Genomic DNA, 15,066 nt, shown 5'->3' with positions numbered 1-15,066 from the left:
TTGTTTGTAGAGATGTCTGGTTATTTGAAATAATGCTCTTTAACTTTCTTTAGCTGTTTCCCTTTTATTATATTCCTCTTTCAATCCCTTTCTGTTCTTCTAAGATTATCAAGACATGACAGAACCAATCCCCTCTCTGGGAAAATTCTAGGGTCTGTTTTTTTAAAAAGAGGGTTAGGGGATGTCTAAATAAGGATCATGAAGAATCATCATGAGTTGTCAAAGAAAGATCACCTTATTTTATTCCATTTTAAACCATTAATCGGAGGAATGCTGAGATACGGTTCCCCTAGATTTTCAAAACACTGAGGTATGGCTGGGAAATTGGGAATATAATAATCCCCCAAACTGAAAATAAAAATCAACCAAAGGGCAAAGAAGAGGCAATAGATGTCAGCAGGTACCATATATAACCATTAAGGATCATCCAAGTAGGACAAGAGTAAAAGATACACTAGAAAAAGAAGATGAGGAGGTCCCTGGGCAAGGGATGACAAGTGGACATCTTGAGTCTACCACTGGTAAACTCTCAATGCCAGAAAGTGAGGAAAGCCTCCAGTAAAGTGGACCGACTTCCTGTGAGGTACTTCTGAGAGGACACAGAGCAGGGTGGTGCAGGATGGTCAGACATAGATGGGTTATGAATTTCATCAATGGAAAAACCTCCTCCATCAATGAGATAACAGATCCATGTAATTGTATTATTTGTCTAGTCTATATAGGAGATACAGAGACTAGACAAATAGTACCATTAGATGGATTTGGAAGTGGTTGAATGAACATTCAAAGAGTCCATAAATGATTTATGTCAGTCTGAAAGGAGGTCTTAAGTGGATGCCCCAGGGATCGTGCTGGCCCTTGACATTCTTATTGCCAGCTTGGATAGAAGTGTGTATAGATGGGATTTAGCATATTGGCAGATGACTTGAAGCTAGAAGATGGAAGGGGGAAATGATGTTGTCTATCTGGGAGCAAGAGCCTACCAGGGACAAATTATAATTAAATAATTCTAGTTCTAAACATCTCTGCCTTAGGGAGAGAGAAACTCCAAAGGGACAGAAATCCATCCAACCTTTAAAAACCTGTACTTTATAGCTATATGTGTGTATAAATATATAAATGTAAAATATGTATTTTGTATATTTAATATATACACATATATATCTATATAGGTACATATACATAAATTCACACACGTATATATATGTATGTATAGATATGTGTGTGCATATATATGTACACTTATGCATTACAGAGGAAAAAATGAGTATAGTATCCTAGTGTTCAATAAGTCCAAAGGCACTCCTGTCAAAAAAGTAAAGCTCTCTGAAACAAAACATTTTAAAATTATCATTTATAATATTTCCAAACAAAATGAATATTGTACATGAAGATAACATATAGTTAGAGAACTCGATGAAATTCAGCTAACATTTTTATTATTAAAATAAAACAATAGTCATATCTTATGGCAAATCTTGCAGAATTATTTTCCTAAAAAATTCTCTCTTTAACAGTGCCTTTCTTCTTCCCTCTCTTCCTCTCTTCTTTTCTTCCTCCTTCTTTTCCTTTCTTCTTTCCTCCCTTCTTCCCTCCTTCCTCCTTCCTTCCCCCCTCTTTCTTTTGAGGCAGTCAAGATTGAGACTTGCATTAAACTAAATGTTGAGTTCAAATTTGAACTCAAGTCCTCCTTCCTCCACAGTTGACGATTTATTCAATGTACCACATATCTGTCCTGAAAATGCCTTTCAAGGATTCTTCTTTCAGAATAATCAAAGGAAAACTCAAGAGATATTTCTATTAATTGAATTAAGCAAGTGCTTCATAGGTTTAATCAAACATTCTTAGTCTTGTCCTTACCCTAATCATTTCAGGTAGGAGTCCTTCCTGAGCTGCTCAGGTTCTTTATACATTTATTAGTTCTTAAATAAGGAGGATGTTAGTGCAGAACACTGTTTCAGAATTGACATTTAAAATACTGGCAAGACTTCACATTCAGGTGGGTTCAAGGACTTCAGATTGAAGTATGTCTTATTAGGATTCTGTAATGAGCAGCCTCTGGTTGCTTTGGCAGAGAAAAGACACACGATCAGCAAGGAAGTTTATTCTCCACTCTGTGATTATCTCCAGTTGATTACGCTATTTTACACACACACACACACACACACACACACACACACACACACACACACACGTATTTATATTTGTGCATAGTATATACATGTATACACCTCTTGTTTGTACATAGTTGTTTGGATTTTGTCTCTATCAGAGTGTGATTTCCATAAGGGCAGAACTATTTTTGTCTTTGTATCCTCAGAGCCTAGCACAGTGCTTGGTGTATAGTAATAAATGTTTGATTTGACTTGATTTGACATTCTAGAACATTAGTTTGTATTTAATAAGATGAAATTTAATAGGGTTACATGTAGAATCTCATGCTTAGGCTCAATAAGTAGGTTTCCTGACTATATGATAGAGATGCCAGGTCCATTGGGGCTTCTCTAAACAGCCTGCTCAGTACGAGTCAGCAGAGAGACATGGCAGCCTCCAAGAGGACACCAACTCTGGCTGCTTTAAGAATGATTCATTCAAAACCCACTGAACAGAAGAGGATTAGAGGTGGAACAGACCACAAAGAGCATCTCAGCAAACTCCCTCATTTTATAAGTGCCAGAACTAAGCCCCGGAGAGCTCAAATTCACCAGGTGTCAGAGGGAAGCTTTGAATCTGGGTTTTTGAATTTCAGAGCTGGTGCTGTTTCCTCTCTTTTTCGCTCTGTTTTTCTTTGTCTCTGTCTCTGTGTCTTTCTCTTGGTCTTTGTTTCTCTCTCCTATTTATCCTTTCTCTCATCTATGTATCTGTCTACCTGTCTACCTGTTCTAGGTGTCTATCAATCTAATCTATTTATCTATCTATATCCATATCTCTCTACCTATCTCTATCATATGTCTATTTATCTATATCCATCTATCAATCAACATCTATCTATCCATCTATCCACCTTATCCAATCTTATGTTATCTATCTTCTACCTCCCTTCCTATCCATTCATCCATTTACAAATATAAATTTCTCCCACTCCATAGAATCTTCTTTATGATAAAAACAGTCAAGTAAATAAACCCAAGCCCCATGGTGACCTTCTTAGACCTATATTCAACATTCTTTACCTGTAGCCCCCATTTCTCTTGAGGAGTTCTTAACTTGGGGTCCATGAACTTGTTTTTTTTTTTTAATTTGCTTTATTTTGTTTTTAAAGTAGAGCCAGCATTTTACACACACATTGTACTTTGGGTAGGTAAGTAATGCAATAGAAGAGAGTGCCAGGGCTAAAGTCAGGATCTGAGTTCAAATGTGGCCTTGGACACATCCTAACTGTGAGCTCTTGGGAAAGTCACTTAACCCCATTTACCTCAGTTTCCTCATCTGTAAAATGAGCTGAAGGAAGAAATGACAAACCATTTCAGTATCTCTGCCAAGAAAATCCCACATGGGCTCACAAAGGGCCAGACATAACTGAGATGACTGAACAACCACAAGTGGTTTACAAGGTGTTTAGGGTTTACAAAATGTCACCTATGTCTTTCCTTATTTGATCCTCACAAAAACTCTGGGGGAGTAGGTGCTATTATCCCTATTTTACAGATGAAGAAATTGAGGCAAATAGTTATCTAGCTGGTGACTGAGGCCAGATTGGAACTCAGGTCCTCCTCATTCCAGATCCAATGTACTACACAAAAATCAAAGGGGATAATTGAAAAGCCTTTAATACAGTGCCTGGCCCATAGTAGGCATCCTGTAAAGCTTAGCTGGTAGTAGTAGTGGTGCTCCATAATAATGTTTTATTACATTCACACACCAGTTTGTGGCAGCTCCTGCCTCCACTTGTTCTCCATTTTCTGATGCCACAAAAGCAGGGTATTTTGGGTCAGGATCATGACAGGTTTGTCTTTGTCTCCTCAGCACACTAGCACAAGGAGCATGTAGTAAATCCTCCATAAATTTTGCTCATTGTTCATTGATTGCCTCTGACCTGGACAGGACTCCCAGGCATCTCCCCTCTCCTCTTCTCAGGGTCCTTTGTCTGCCTCCTTTACTTTGGCTTCCCACCAGCTGAATCCCCTGGGTCCGCTCTACTTAGGAGCGGACTCACTCACTCAACTTTGTACCCTGTTGATCTGGAGACCTGGCATCCCAGCCCATAGACCCTCCTTTGATCTAGATCAAAACTACCAAAATAAGAATTCAGAGATCTCTCTCCTTTCAAGAAAAAGGTGGGTATCTAAGAGTTTTAATTTTCATTTTTTCTCAGAGTGGGGGGGGGAAGTGGGAAAAAGAGAAAATAATTGCTAATTTAAAAAGGTGTCCTTAGTTCACTAGAGCTCTATCTTCGTTTTCAGATGTTGATCCTAAATCAACAACTATCTCAAAAAGACCTCATTTTTCATTAGGTGGAATAGTGAAAAGAGCACCAGATTTAGGGTTAGAAAAACACGAGTTTAAATATGTCTTTCAGACACTTACTAGCTCTGTGTTCCTAAACAACTTATTTAATCTGTTTGCTTCTGTTTCCTTCTCTGTAAAAACAATACCTCCCAGAGTTGTTCTGTGAATCAAATTAGATATTAATAAATCACTACGCAAAGTTAAAAAAAAAAAGGTGGGTATCTGCTGATATGGAATGTTTCATACCCATCAAATTAGTCACAGCACTACTTAGTCTTCCTTAATTATCCTTTTTTGCTCTAATGGAAGAATATCTGTAATTGGCTGCCAATCAAAAAACAATTGATAAAACTTACTTTAAAAAAAAAAGTCTGGAGGGCAGCTGGGTGGTACAATGGATAGAGCATCAGTCCTGAAGTCAGGAGAACCCAAGTTCAAATCTGACCTCAGACACTTGACACTTCTGTGTGACCCTGGGCAAGTCACTTAACCCTAATTGCCTCAGGAAAAAAAAGTCTAGGCCTTCCTCAAAATCAGTGTCCCAAGGGTGGGGCCACTAGTATGACTCTACAGTATTCTGGCAGGACTATTTCACCACCAAAGATCCTGAACAATTTTGAAGGAAAATTGCTCTGATCTATTTCTGCCCCCATCATTGGTAGGAGGGAGTCAGGCTGGCGTCAGTCCTTCCACCGAGGATTGGCAGATTTTCAATGCCCCAGCCAGTCCAGCAAAGCTTACGTGCAGAAGCTAGTGGCAACGTTCTGAGCTGCTGACGCAGCCCTGAAACCCAGAAGTGGCTGGCTAGCTCATCTATGGGTCTGTCCAGGTCTCTCCTAAAGATTCTCCCCTTTCACCCAGAGACAGGAGAACAGCAAAGTGAGCTGAGAGGCTACAGGGTGGGAGAGGGCCAGGGAGCAAAGTGGCCAATGAAACCCCAAGAGAGGGAAGAGGCATCTTCGACTTTTGTCTTGCAGGTCACCTTCAATTTATCTTATATGCAGCTCCTGTGTCCAAAGTAGTTTGTACGTTGTCTCCCCATGTGGCTGTGAGTTCCTCAAGAACAAGGACTGATTTTTTTTCCCTCCTTTCTTTGGCCTAGTGCCTGGCAAATATAAGCATTTAATAAATGTATTTTTAAAAAACAACCTTTATAATTCCAACACTGGGATGGGAAGCGGCGAGCTCTTTGTCAATGGAAGTATTCAAGCGGAGGTTGGACAGCCATCTGTCTGGGATTTTGCAGATTATTCCTGCCTTAGGTGAGAGACCAGACTAAATAACCTTTCATGTTCCTTCCAACTCTAAGGTTCTATAAAAAGAAGGGTAACAATGGCCCTGCTACTGGGGTCGTGTCTTCTACCTGGACCATTTTCAGAGACGACAGGCAGGCCTTTGATCCTCCCTCTGCACAAGTCTCTCTTGCTGACTTGGCAGAGCTCCCTCAAGAGCTGTTCCCCTAGGCCAGGGCAAGGCTCTTGCCTCCCCTCCCCCTTCCCCATTAGAAAAACAAACAGGAATCTCCTGCTGGGCATCTCCGGGCATCCATCTCTTCCCCAGACGTTTTGTAATCCTAGATGGCTGCACGTCTACTCCCTCCTTCCTCGTGCTTTCAGCCCCTCCACCCTCCTGGGCTGGCCCAATAACAGACAGCAGGGCCTGAGAGCCCTTGGCAAGAAGATCTGGTCTTGGCAGCGGGGAGGGCAGAGACAGCTCAGAACCACAACCAAACCCAAATCATTCTCCAGGAATCGATATTTGGCTTTGGGGGACTTCTTCTCCTCTTCAATTGTATTTCCTTTCACCAGACCACCAGGCATCCCCAAGAACATGGCTCTGGAGTCCATCAGAAGATATTGTTTAAGCAGTGGGCACCGGAGGGCCTGCCTGGAAGAAAGAGCAGCAATAAAATGAGACTTTACTCCTCCATCACCCACCACATTCAATCCAATCAGCCCATTAATTAAAGTACTATTGTGGGTCTGTTGGTTGGTTGTCCATCTTCATACTTGAAAAGGACCAAAATGACAACCCTATGTAAGAGTTAAAGACCAGGGGCAGCTAGCTTAGAGCACCAGCCCTGAAGTCAAGAGGACCTGAGTTCAAATCCTACCTCAGACACTTAACACTTCCTGGGCAAGTCACTTAATCCCACTTGCCTCAGCAAAAAACCAAAACAAAACATGGGAGCAAGTGCACAGGCCGCTTCACTCCATAGGAGACGGGAAAGTGCGGCAGCATTGTCCGTCATCCAGAACGTGGGCAAGCACGCCCTGGTGAAGTTCTTCCCCAAAGCCCTCACAAGTGACAGCATCAAAGGCCTTGTCAGACGGATGAATGTTATGTACAGAGCTCTGTTCTTGGCTTCTTCTGGGGCTGTTGGGCAGCAAATGCCATTTGTGAAGCCGCACTAGCTCTCGGGGAAATAACCCTCTCCCAGTGAAGGACCAGCCTAGCAAGGGCTCTGGCAAGAAGCTTGCCAGGGATGCCCCTCTGCCATGGCCACGGGTTAATCTACCTCCTTTTCCTTTACAGAGACAGACGATGGAGGCATCCTTGAGCTCCTGGGGATAACCTCCTCTTGCCATATCACACAAAAGCTTGTGTAGGAACAGTGATCCTTGTTCTGCCGTTGACCAGCTATGTAACCATGAAGGGCCTGGACCAGAGGAGTCCTTAAGGCTCTAAGTCAACTATTATACCTAAAAAATAAATCCTGACCCTTCCGATAGTGAACTATTGATATTTCTAAAGTCTTTGTTAGCTTGATGGCAACCCTCCATCTGCTCCCCCTCCATTTTTTGGGAACCTTCCCTTGGAACCAATCGAGTCCACATATCATCAGTGTCTGAGAACGTTTGTGCTCTTCGGCTCTCATGACAGCTTTCCAAATAGCGAACCACAGAATATTCTGGTCTGGGACAGAGAAACACATGTGAACTAGGTGGTTGCTGTTTAACTTCCCAGTCCAACGGGACTGTAAAGCGAGATAAGTCTCCCCCCCTTCTTATCGGGCAAAATTGCCGTTTATCTAAGGCACACAGGTGACTGGTTTACAAGCCACTTCCCAGTGTCATGAAAGCATTTAGATATCCCCTCCTCAAGCTCATCCCAAGGCTCCAAACTTCACAAGGATGGAGGCCGAGAGTGGGGGCTGACCTCCCCGAGGATTAATTCTCATCTTTGGCTCATTGCCGCCCTCTGGAATTGCCCCAGAAACGTCTCTACCATGCTGTGGCTCATGTTCCCGCCTTCCCAAACGAAGATGTTAAGAGTCCCCCGTTCATGTACAAATACTCAATGTACCCAATACTCATTGGGTTCGGGACAGCCATTATTCCCTCCCCCCAAAACCCACAAAAGACATTCAATAAGCCAGGCACTGTGCCAAATGCCTGGGATACAAAGAAAGGCAAAAAATAGTCCCTGCCCTCAGAGGGCGCACATGTGATTGAATGGAAACAATAGCTGTTTGTACAAGGCACAAACTATAGGCAAGATACATTGTAGATAATCAACGAAGGGAAGACATTCAGTGCAAATAAATAAATAAATAAATAAAAGGTCCTTTTGTTTTTCCTGAAGCACTTAGGGTGAAGTGACTTGCCCGGGGTCACACCGCCAGGAAGTGCTAAGTGTCTGAGGCCAGATTTGACCTCGGGCCCTCCGGACTTCAGGGCCGCTGCTCTGCGCCACCTGGCTGCCTCCCGAAAGGCCGGAGGCTAGGAGGTAAGGAGGGCATTCCAGGTGTGAGGAGCGGAGCCAGCGAAAATACCCACAAAGGAGATCGGGAGAAAAATAGCAGGGGCAGCCTCTGGGCTGAAGTCTGTGGGGAGGAATAGTGGAAAGATCGGCGGGGACTGGCTTCTACAAGCTTTGCCCCGCAGAGAAGTTTTTATTTGGTCCCGGAGGTGATAAGAAGCTGTGGCTGTTCAGTCTCATTTGTCTCTATGACAAAGGTGGTCTTCCTTAGCAAAGACACTGGAGTGCTTTGCCATTCCCTTCTCCAGTCCATTTTACAGATGAGGAAATTGAGCTTTTCTTTGAGGTTAACGGATTTGCAAAGGGTTCAACTGTACTAGGAGCCAGCGCTCTAACCACTGCACCACCCAGAGCCTAACACTTAGTGTCCCAGACAACCTAGCAGTAGATTTGCAGAAAGACTTTGCATCAAGCGCCGGCCGACGTGCCCTTGCAGGCTCGGACGCGACGGAAGTCCTCCGTGCTTTGCCGGGCGCAGGGAAGCTCCCGCTCCTCTCACTCGGCTGCTCCCGGGCAAGGGAAGCCGAGACGTCACTTCACTTTCTCTTAACGAGTTTGACAACCGGGGAAATCCCAGCAATACCCGCCCCCCTACCGCGGAGCTTTCTTAATGATGATTGGTTGGTCCAGATCAGAATGGCAGCCTATTGGACCAATAGAAGCACGATTAGGGCTAGCGCTTGGGTAAACAAACCCCCTAGGTACTCGTAGCCCCGGGCTCCTCCCCCACGTGGGGCCAGTATTAGTCCCTGAACCAATCCCGGGTCCAGATAGACGTAGTTTTGTTTTAGCCAATCAGTGACAACTTTTGCGTAGTGGTCATGCTCCACCCCGGGGGGTACCCCGCCAGAAAACCGGAGTGCCGGAGTGAGGGGGCGGAATGACGTTTACAATGACCAACCAAAAGCCGGGATGGGCCAACCGAGGGGGTGGGGAGATCCTCGCGTTTTGACCAATCCGAGGCAAGGATTCTCCGACTCTGGGACTGAACAGCAGCCCCCTCGACCCAATGGGGCCAACGGGGCGGCCAGTGACGGCCAATAGGGCGGGCGCGGGGGCGGGGCACGAGGCGAGTGTGCTGAGTGTGGTAACGGAGCGAGAGGCATCGGCGGCAGCGAGGGCGGCGAGGGCTCCGGAGCTCAGGTTCCCTCTTGGTGCTTGAGGGCCGCGGCGGCTGTGGCAAGGACGGCGACGAGGGCGGCAGACTCCTGGCGGGCGGAGAAGCCTCTTCTCGGCCCAGGTGAGCGGGGGTCTGGCGGCGCGCGCTGCTCCGCTCCGGCCACTGGGGCGCCCCCCACCGCGTGCTCCCTGACTCGGCGCGCGCTCTCCCCGGCCCCGCGTGCGCGCGCGTGCCACGCGCGCCCCTGAGGCAGGTGGGGAGGGGAGGACAGCGGCTCGGGCACACGCTCGGGCTCCGGGACGGCGGCGCGCGAGCGCGGGATTCCGCTCCCTCTCCCCCTCCCCGCCAGGCTTCCAGGATACCTCACCCCGGGTTCGAATCCTGCCTCGGTCATTTCTCTTGACCAAGTCTCTTAGTGCCTCCCTCGGCCTGAGTTTCCTCATCCATCAAGCGGGGGACACTAGACCCCGGGATTGAAGATTTAGCGCAAAAGCCTTAGCGGTCCTACTGATTTTACAGGGGAAGAAACTGAGGCTCAGGACCGCAAAGCTTCCAGAAGGAGCCCAGGCAGCTTCGGACCGCTTGCACTTTGCGGGTGGTCTCTAAGCGTCCGGCAGCCCCCAAGTGCCTGCTCATCCCTAAGCTCTCTTCCCCGGGAGTCCGGCGCCCAGGCAGGTTTTTTTTTGGGGGGGGGGGCGTGGACAGTTCTTCTCTCTCCTCCCCCAGTAGTCAGAGAGACTGCTCCCAATCACCGCCCCCTCCCCCTTGCTGAGAAACTGGCGGGGGGGGGGGGGGGGGGGGGCCTAAAGTGGTCAGAAACGAACCTCGAACGTTGTGTCCCCCGTCCTGCCCCATATCGAGGTGGCCCCGTCCTGGCTGTTTAAGAGCGAGGGCCCGCGCGTGTGCTCTGCCCTGAATGGGGGTCCCCATAAGTCCCTCTGAGTGTGCGGCCCGGAGCAGGCGGGTCTCGTTTTGTTTTAGTGGAATGAGCTTTGAAGCGGGGGCCAAATGGGAGCTTTTCCCTCGTAGTGTTTGTGAAAACCCGCGTTGTCCCTGAAGCCAGTCCCTGCTTCGTCTCCCGGGCCGCGGGATGGGGGGGAGGTAGGCGCGGGTGCCCCCGTTGGCGCTGTCAGAGCTTGGGGCGCTGGGGGGCGCCCTTGCTGCCTCTCCCCAGGACCCCCGCGCTTGAATTTGGCGCTTTAAAAAGATGTTAGTGAGACAGACTCGGAGCGCCGTCAGCGAGTTGTTCACAGCTTTCGTGGGAAAACAGACTGGCCCGAGCGGAGGGGCCGGCGGCGGGAGCCATCCCTGCGGGCCTTGGGCTCTAGCTACGGTTCGGGGACCGTCGGGTCCCTGAGAAGCTGCAGGGCGGGCCGCGGGCTCCAGCGCTCTGTGGGGGCCACACCTGCCCCGGTCCCCATCCATTTAACCCGGCTGTGATGAAGCCCTTCCCCACAGGAAAAGCCCCGCGGAGCCATTTGGTGCGCTGAATGTTAGAAAGCCAGCGGCAGGAGCCCGAGCTCGGAGCTGGAAGGACCAGCCCAGGCCGCCGACGGGTGACTTCCTACCTGTAAGAAATGGCAGAGCCTGAATTTGAACCCAGGACTTCTGGCTCTAAATCCAGGCCCCTTTCGGCTTTCCCGCACTTGTTCAAGTAACCTCGTGCCTTGGTTCACAGCACAATATTCCATTTTTAGCCCAGTTGACAAAAAAAAAAGGCAAGTCAGACATTTTCCCAGCCATGTATTTGGCCAGTAGCTAGCCTGTTCAAAAGGGCCTCCTTTTGTGTGCCAGGATCAGGCTCATTTGATGTTTGCTGCCGATCTTAGGTTTCCGAGCTGGGGGGTGTCTCGAGCACCCTGCGCCTCAGCCGCTGCCGCTTGAATTTGGGGAGATGCTGGAGCAGTGAGTTGTGAAGGCTCAAAAGCCCGTCCTTCCCGTCCATCTGGTTTCCAGAACAATCCTCAAAACTAGGCACGCGAGGGCATTGCCTGCAGCCCCCAGGCTGGCCTAGCACCCAGGCCCGCAGTGAGGCGGCCCCTCCGCGAGCCCCTTCCGTCTCCTCTGCTCCTGGCACTCCTTTGTCACTGAGCAGGACCCCAGTGCTCTTTCTGGCCAGAGCCTCCGCCTTCCCTTTGGTCCACTTTCCAAGTCGTCCCAGCTCCAAGGCTGCGCTGAAAGTGCCGGGAACAGTGCGGGCTTTATACCTGCGTCAGACTTTTTGAGCAGCCGAAGCGGAGACTCGGGAAGGCTGCCTGCGGCCCTTTGGTTGGGTCTGTACCTGAGCAGTTCTCATTTCCGTGGTTTCCAAACTTTACTTGAGGATCCGGTGATGCTTCCTGTCCCCCTTTCGATTTTTGTAGGGCTCTGACGGGAAGTCTTCCCTTACGCGTCCCCTAACTCAGCCGTCTCGGACCAGGCAGAGCAAGTTTGCTCTTCTCCCAGTTCTGGTTCTGGCCCTTCCCCTCCAGTCTTCTTTTCTCCAAATTAAATATCCCTGCTTCTCCAACCGGTTCTCCCGGGACATGGCCTTGAGTCTGCCTTCCGGGCCCCCATCATCCTCCGGGCCCTTCTTATTCTTAGTTGCTCCATTCTGCAAATGCCGCTTCCCATCGGAGTCAGTGTTCCATTTCTGCTGTTACCACAAAGTACGACGTACCTCCCTCATCGCAGACAGTTCCTTTTTTAATGCAGCCCAAGACCATGTTGGTATTTGGGGGCTGCCATGTCATACTCAGACTGAACTTGGAATCAACTGAAACTCAGGTTTTCCCCAGACATACTGCTAACTTATCTTGCTTCCCTTATCTACTAGGTGTGAAATGGACTTCTTGAAATCACATATAAAATTTTTATTTGTCCTAATTAAACTACATTTCTGTATCATGAAATTGGACAATTATTTATTCTTATGATGTTCTCTACATTTTTTACGTGGGTTAGTCTTGGTTCTCTAGAGAGAATGCCAGTTTCTTTACAAGTAGAGATCAGGACATCAAAGGCCTAGCTAGTACATAGCACATAGTAGGTGCTTCCAAAAATTTATATTCAATTAATAAAAGGCATCCATCTATGGGGAATTTGGGTCTTAGTCTTATTTAAATATATCAAATTGTTAGAAAACTATTTTTGTCTCTAAAATAGCTAAATTTAGAGACTTTTAAATTAATAAGGACAAGGACATTATTTGTTGAGATTGATTTATTTCAGTTTATATTTCTTAACTGGGCTGGATGAGGAAATTTAACTGCAATTCTAGTAAAAGCTGTAGTTGAGTATGGATTGAATTTCATTGAGTAGCCAGCCATTCCACAAAAGGGAGTTATGTCATGTGACTTCTCTGATGGAGTGCTTCTACTGCCCTGGCAGTAGAGATGTCTATATTTCCCTATTCCCAGAAGAATAGGCAGTTGGCTTCTCCAGCTATTTGTATGTCAGAGACTTTGGGCTCCATTATGTGGACCATCTGAGCTCCAAAATTTAGTTTTTACTTAAAAAATGTCTGTGATCAAGTCCTGGATCATAGGACCACAGATTGAAACCTTGGGGATCAAATAGTTCCTTTCATTTTATAGATAAGAGAAAAGAGACCTTGAGAGGGGAAAGGGTTTCACAGAGAGAGAATGAGGCAGAGCAGAGCTTGAACATGGGCTTTCTGACTCCTGGTCACTGAATTCTACAGTCCAAAACTTTTAGGAAGCTCTTAGAGCTTTTCCCGGGGAAAAGTTTTTTTTTTCTTAATTGTGTTTTCATTTGAAAGATGAAAAAGGATTTTCCAGAAAGACTACCAAGATGGCCAAGGAATTAATATTTGGAACCAGAAATCTCTTCAATATAGGCTATCAAAAGAGATCTACTTCTAGTTATATAATTGGAATGCTGAAATCTATTTAAAGAGAAGTCTCATCTTTCTGGGCTCGAGGGCCCATTGTTGTTTCTCAGTTTAAGTGCTGCTTCTATTTCCCCCTGGACTGTAATAACTAACTTTCTGTCACCTTACCAGAGCGATGTGTTCGGCATTATATGAATTGCATGTCCCTGGGAGATGGGCCAGGGTCACAGTTTTTGCGGACAATGTTTTGTGATTAGTGGAAGTTAAGGTGACCCAAGGCATGCTGGTTAATTGTTTGAAGAGTTTTAACAAACCTTTGAATAGAGAATATCTTCTTCTGTATGTATACGGATCTATATGTATTAGCATCTCTCAGAGCTTTTGTAAGTATATGTATTCCCCACTGCTTTTGTTTTTTTCTCGAAGTTTCCTTCCCCAAATTCTGTTCATGTTATAGACAAATACAGCATTTGATTGTTTTTTGCTAAATTTTATTACAGATTACTCAGCTACACAGGCCCTTCATTAAAGTTTTGTATCTTGTTTTTAATATGTATGAGAGAAGCTATGATAATCCTCTGTATGTATGTCAGTATTAATAAGGTTGTGGGAAAAGCAGATAATTTTATTTCCCATGGAAGCAGCTGTGGAGAAACTGATTTACTATTGATAAGTACTAAGATGTCACTTTTTCACTTTTTTATGAATTTAAAAAGTGAATTCCAAATAGTTCTCAGAGCAAGAGTGCAGATCAGATTTAAATTACTGCCAGAAAGATTTTTTTTTTTTTAATGGGACTGAACCAGTATGGGAATTGGGGATAGAACCTTTTAGAGTTCCAGACAGGATAGGGAAGAAACATGTTTGAGAAACTATTGATGACTTTTAAGGATTGTTAGGTTTTCTTTGGAGCACCAACATTTTGTTTGAAAAACAGACTTCCACCTCCGGCTCTAAAAACACCTCTCGTTTCTATGTAAGTGGGTTCCAGTCTATTGGATTAGAGCATCAACATAACGTTCAGGACAGATATTTCAAGTTGAGTCAAAGAGCTTTTAGTCAGCAAACATTTGTTACCCACCACTGTGTACCCCACCTTATACCACACACTAGGGGTACAAAGAAAAGCAACAACATTTCCCGATCTCATCCAGCTCAGAGTCCAACAGGAGAGACAACATCCACTAATAGTAACTGGGATTTCCAGGCCGCCGGCTCTGGGAGACTGTAACTACCTCCATCTCCCATGGGGGGGTCCTGGGGAAGGCAAGTAGATGTTCATCAGGTTGTCTGAGGCCTGAGGCGCCAACCTCATTTGGTTCATCATAATTGGTGATAATCACAGGGGGAAGGCCAGGGGATTAAGGGAGCCAGGAAGGCAGAAAATGGCCTTTTATCTGGGACCTGAAAGAAGTTGGAGAAGCATTCCAGATGCAGGACATGACAGGTCAGAATGCCTGGAATCCCAAGTTGGTGAAAGGCACGGAAAGGCCCTAAGGAAGGTCGGCTGCGGGCCTGGAGGCAGGTGGGAGGCCTGGGCAAGAAGGTCAAGGCAGGAAAGGCCTTACACACCAAGGCAGGATTTTATATTCTGATCCTGAGGGAGATTGTTGGACAGGATGGGGACGTGGTCAGACTTCTGGTAGCTGAGGAGATCTGGGATGTACTGGAGGGGTGAGGGACTATGGCGGGAAGACCACCGTGATGGGGGGAGCACTGTCAGAGGAGAGAAGGGGGCACAGGTGAGAGACCTGATGGGAGCTGGGAGCTGATTGACCGGGCTAGAGAGGGAAGAGCCAAGGAAAACACCTGGATTTTGAGTCTGGGAAACTGGTCAGCTTAGTAGTGCCCTTGATAGAAATAGACTTGATAGATAGAAATGTCCAGAGACATCTTGGTGTAA

General features: G+C 46.6%; 1 protein-coding gene across 2 annotated transcripts in view; it reads left to right on the top strand.

The window, feature by feature from the left end:
- Nucleotides 1-9,282: 9,282 nt before the first annotated feature.
- PAIP2B (poly(A) binding protein interacting protein 2B) overlaps nucleotides 9,283-15,066 on the top strand; it is a 53,928-nt gene continuing 48,144 nt past the window's right edge. Inside the window, exon 1 of one of the 2 annotated variants that reach the window (XM_074285529.1) lies at nucleotides 9,283-9,451. The gene's annotated coding sequence lies outside the window, so the exon portion shown is untranslated. The remainder of the gene's footprint in view (nucleotides 9,452-15,066) is intronic. The other variant, XM_074285530.1, reaches the window with a different exon arrangement.

Source organism: Sminthopsis crassicaudata, chromosome 2 (genome assembly GCF_048593235.1).
Source record: "Sminthopsis crassicaudata isolate SCR6 chromosome 2, ASM4859323v1, whole genome shotgun sequence".
Taxonomy (NCBI): Eukaryota; Metazoa; Chordata; class Mammalia; order Dasyuromorphia; family Dasyuridae; genus Sminthopsis; species Sminthopsis crassicaudata.
This window is presented reverse-complemented; position numbering and strand designations above follow the sequence as displayed.